The 5,493-nt window shown below is 44.6% G+C and overlaps 1 pseudogene; it reads right to left on the bottom strand.

The window, feature by feature from the left end:
- Positions 1 to 2,149: 2,149 nt before the first annotated feature.
- LOC135375295 (uncharacterized) lies at positions 2,150 to 3,256 on the bottom strand (annotated as a pseudogene).
- Positions 3,257 to 5,493: the final 2,237 nt, after the last annotated feature.

Raw genomic sequence — 5,493 nt, 5'->3', positions numbered from 1 at the left:
CGTCTCAAATTCCATATACCATGACACAGTTTGTTTTAAAAAAAACTTATGCATGTACAGTGTAGAGGGTGGAGGATTTCACCTGAGTCAGTGATTTGGAATCGCCCGTCTGCTTGTCACGTTGTACTTCCTACGCCTCTGAAGAAACCATTTAGCTGAGGAGTTTTATGAGCTGAATAATGAGGCTTTCTATTTTGCAGACTGAGTTTTTGTAACATACAAGGGCTGTGCACAGCGCATAAAAGTACAAACCTACTTTCCACATGTTTTTCCGCAAGTGAGATAAATATTACTCAGAAGAGAATGCACTTCCCAAACAATTTTGGATAAACAATTCGAGGGTGTTTCAAGGACCTTTCAAGGCTCAACCGCTGTTCTGCCAGGGGTCTAAGTGTTATGGCCATCCATATTTCACAAAAATATTTATAAGCTAGAGTCATCACACGACAGAATAGGTGCATGGGGAGTGCTGCATTAAAAAAAGTAGCTGGTACCGCACCTGTTTCAGTCCTCTTCATTACCTAATACCCCTTGCCAGGGGTCCCTAGCATAAATAGTGATCACAAACATGATTGAGGATGAGACAACTGACGTTCTGATGCTGGAACAACATAAAAGGGACAAAAACATACATACTTCTATGTTGTTCCAGCCTCAGAACATCACTTGTCTCATGTTCAACAGTTTCCGCCTGTGTCGACCCCGTCGTATGAATGTGTGTATGAGTGAGCAAAAATGTAAGAGTGAAAGGAGGCTGAGTGAGAGAGAGTGACTGGTTTGTCCCTTCAGATGACGCACCCAGGAAGTCGCTGAGAAGGCGTGTTAGCTTAGCTCAATTGGTTCGAGTCCTACAGCTGGCTAACCTTTTCAGTGACTTTCATCGATGATTGAGGATCTCTTAATGTTAAAGATCATAGGAAAGAAAGGAAGCAAATTAATACAATGAAGGGTGCCATTTATTCGTCATACTTCATGTTTCCACTACTCATTCTTATTAGAATGAGCTCATCCACAGCTACTGAACTCTATGCCGTACTTTTCTTTCTGCTGCACATCGTTGATTTTACCCCACGGGAATGGGTCGTGTTCACTGACTCTACATCAGCGCTGCAAGCTATTGAAAATTCGGGCATCCGAGGCTCACCGACACCGTTGGTGATGAATGTCCTAATGGCTTACAACCTTGGCTATGAAGCAGGTCCCAGGCTGGTTTTCCAATGGGTTCCAGCCCACTGCGGTGTCAAAGGGAATGAACTGGCCGACAGTGTGGCAGAAGCAGCTCTCTCTCGTCACGGAGACGGACGCGTATTGCGCTGCTGAGGGGAGGTTGTCGTTTTGTACTTTGATGCCTCATGACCTCCGTGGCTTCACACCGACGAACCGCTGACATTCTTCCCCCAGGTATGCTAAGCAGAGTTGATCCAGCGCTGGCTTTCCGCATGCCTCAACATACCTCTCGTCAAGATGCCTCATTAGTTCATTGCATGTGCCTCGATGTTGCTTTTACAGCGCAGTGGTGTTACCGCCTGAGACAAATTGACTCTCCCCAGTGCTGTCACTGCGGTGCTGTTGAAGATCTCGAGCACATTCTTCTCCATTGCCCACACAACCAAGCTTGAAGCTGAACCACACTCTCCAGGTCTAGTCACTAGCTGGACACTTGCCCCCCTCTCTCTCATACTTCCCATTTTATGTATGCCTTGAAGTCTCTATATGCTCATATATTTGTGTGTTCTGTTGCAAAGAAGACTTATGACTACTGAATGGAATTAATTACAAATTTTATTTTGTTATCTTTGTTATTTGACAGTTATGGAAATACCTTCCTGCTATAAAAGCATACCTTGATTAAAAGGAAAAAATCTAACAGCAACCTTGATGTAGTCCCACGTACACCGGAACAGCTTCACTGGCTGCGGATGGCGAGTGTGACACTGTTAAAGGCAAAGGAACATGCATTAAATTGAAGACATAAGGGCTTCAGGCATTCACAACATCGCGTAATGAAAGCAACTTCTTAAAATTGATGTAACCATGTTTTAGATGGCATGTTTCAATATAATAGGTGCAGGTGATCATAAAAGAGGGTGTTGTACAGCTGTGTTTCAAAACCATAGTTATCTTGCTGTTGGGGGTCGTGTTCATTCAGTTAAGTACACTGGGAGGAAAGTTGCATGTTTGCAAGAACGCAGCATAGAGTTACTATTTTGTCCACATGATTTCTGAGCTCTTGGGGCAACTTTGCATTCAAGATGTTAAATATTTTGATTCTTTGAATGCAGCGTTCTACGTGAACGCGATGGGAAGCTATCTTGTAGATACGTTCCACTTCTAAAGCTGCGAATTGCTCATTCATTCGAGCAAAAGGTGGGATCTCCAGCGTAACCTGGCATGCATCTAGGTCACACCGGATATAGGGAAATCTTTTGTCAGCCATCACAAGATCATTGGGTTCGAGCAAGTCTAGCAATCCAGAGTTTGCAGTAATGGAAGTGTCACTTGAGCGCCCTCCAAAGACACGGGAAACAAATGATATGAAGCCGCAAGGGGTCACACCAACTAGGAATTTCAATGTGAAGTTGCTCTTGTAGCTGCTCCAGCAATTAACTTGTTCACTGACTTCAGGGGGCTTTTCAATTGGCACTTCTGTACAATCTATGATTATCCTGCATGTTGGGTACTTTTCCCGAAAAGAATGAGGCATCGTCTCTTGCACTACCTCTCGTGGAAATCATATTAACCACCCTTGCCTCTTCGAATACAACGTGTCCAGAGTGGCATAGAATGTGCGGGAAGCTGTCGTGCGGTGCACACTGAAGAGGGCACCCAGCGCAGCAAATGTCAAGGCATACTTCATCTTCATTAAGAAAAGCAGAAGGCGACTCTCACGGCTGATGTCCGTTGCATGTGGAGTCTTCACCTACACACACAAAAAAGGGAAAGAAACAAGGAATACCAGTTAGAAGAGTGTAATTATTTCTCTTTGTATAACTGGAGAAGTATCCTAAATTCTTTGGGCTCGTATATTGGGTTCAATATAAATTTTGCTTTTGCTGGTATTACATGACCCTCGCACCTGTGTCAACAGCCCCAGCAGAACTGCGAAGCAGGTAGGAGACGCTCCTGTCAGGTCTTTTAGGACTTCAGCATGGTCGCCTTCAGATGTCACAGAGTCGTAGCCACGGAAGCCTCTGGGCTGATACTGATCTGCATTTACGGTTCCAATGCCTTTTTCACGTGTCTCTTTTGGGGACATCAGGAACGAGCTGCATTGTACAGATGCCTCAGAAACAGTCGCGATAAGTACACAACTGAGGAAAATACCAGTTGTGTTGCCACAACTTTCGTCTGTTTGTGTAGCAACCTAAAAGAGACAGGTTGATAGGTGCGTACATTTCACGCATGCCTTCAAGTATTTCCTTTTGTACATACCTCATGCATCTGGCCAGCATCTGCTTCACTCAGAAAAGATGACACAAACGTTTCATTGCATGGAGCCTCATCTGGTGTGTCACTGTAGCACATGGCGTCATCAGTTCCATCTGCATTTGTCAAAATGGCATCATCAGCTCCATCTGCTTCATCTGTATTCGTCGAACGTACAGCAGTGTATGCCCGCTTTCTCCAGCTTTTTAAAGGAATCAAATTTTTGTCAAATTGGTTTAGTTCTGAATTCATGTAGCCGCCTTCACCGAAATTAGATATCCAAATGTTTGTGGAAGGAAACGAACAAAAAGTTGTGAAATCACAAATGTGGCTCACCGATTGTAGCGGTTGCTTTGGTCCTGGACAATCGTGCTCACGTTGCGGTACGACGACGGAAAGATGGTTGGGGCGTAGGACGGAGAAGAAGGGTCTGTCGACGGTTTACCGCCCACAAAGTGAGTGCTGCATATCTTTGACCACATGGATGATTGCCACTCAGTTGCATTGCCACTACAAAGAAGTTCTGCAATTTAAGCTCATTGCCTTTTACAGAGCTGTAGACGACATCTTGACACTCACTTGACACGATGTACGCTGCGAATCCACCGCTCTCTTTGATCTTGGAAGCACGGCCGCGTCGAAAACCGAAAAAACTTGGTTCCCGGCGGGCACTTCTTGTGTGTGTTGCTACAATTTGCGATGCAACAGTTTGTGCGAGACATTCCGAACGTTCCGCGTTGCTCCGGCTATCGCAAATACACACTGTTGTCTGTAATGTGGTCACAACGCCTACCTCCGCCTCCAGCCACGTCGTGGCGCCACCAGTTTGTCGCACATTTCCTATTAAAAATGGCTACGACCACGAAGTATGCGTTTGTGGCACCCCGTTTATTTTGTGTGTGTGTGCTTCAGCTTGGACAAACTTTTATGAAAAAGTCACGAGAGCACGTCGTTTTCACAGTTGAGTTCTACGGGCGCGTATCTTTTCCAAGAAAGACTATAATGACTAATAAGGATGACTAATCAATTAAATTCATTAATTAACTCTAATAAGGACATCTTGAACAAAAGCCAGATACCGATATGAGAGACTGTCCTAATTAAAATCCACGTTTAAAAATTTTGAAACACGTACGTGTATTAAAATATCAATCCCTGAATTTTGACATGCAAATTGGCCAAAACAGAAACCGTGGCAACCACGTTTGGGGTGGTGGTCTTCACGGTACGGGATACTTTTGTATGTCAATTGCGCTCACAACTATATTGTCTTGGCTCAGAAACCGTATGTTTCTGGAACGTAGAGAGGGAAAAAGGAATCACACAACACGAATATACTTCAAGTACTCTTCTCCTTAGGGAAGAGAGGAAGCGAAAGATTTATTGACTCTACGTTGCACTAGTGTCAGCGCGGAGCGGTTGAACTGGAATTGGAATTAGAATTGGAAATGAATCAAAAATAATGATACATAATACTAAAAAGAAAAAGAATGGAAAAAGCGTTATCTGAGTTGATCGAGCTCGGTTCGCTCTGGAAGTTGTTGCACCGACGACTGGCGCCACGTTAGAACTTACCTAAAATTGCTCCTCTGTTGAACTGTCCTTCTCGGCTCGCATGGTCGCGCCCATGAAATCAGCAATCAACAGTTCTCGTTTTGTGGAGTGTGCACCAAACTGTTTGTAGTTCAAGCTACAGGTACTTAATACGAGTGGGAGAGCTTCGGCAGTCTTCCTGTGGATTCGTGGGTGCATCAACAAAGATGGGCATAGCCTTCGGGATGTCTGTGTGTGTGACAGCCGGTGTCTTTCTCCACCTGTTACGTCGCGAGACTACTGAGATCATCGTCTGTGCGCGCTCAGGAAGCTTGAAATCTGCCCTGATACAGATACAGTAATATATACCTTCAATATACGCCGATACATATACGGTCAATAAATTGGCACTTGCTCCACGGCAATCTTTCCCGGATTTCACAAGAGGCACTGTTTGTGGATTTATGCCTTACATTTAATCTATCGCATGTCGTTCCACATCCTACCCGAACAACTCATGCCACGACGTCAACC

This window comes from Ornithodoros turicata, unplaced genomic scaffold (assembly GCF_037126465.1).
Source record: "Ornithodoros turicata isolate Travis unplaced genomic scaffold, ASM3712646v1 ctg00000850.1, whole genome shotgun sequence".
NCBI classification, from domain to species: Eukaryota; Metazoa; Arthropoda; class Arachnida; order Ixodida; family Argasidae; genus Ornithodoros; species Ornithodoros turicata.
This window is presented reverse-complemented; position numbering and strand designations above follow the sequence as displayed.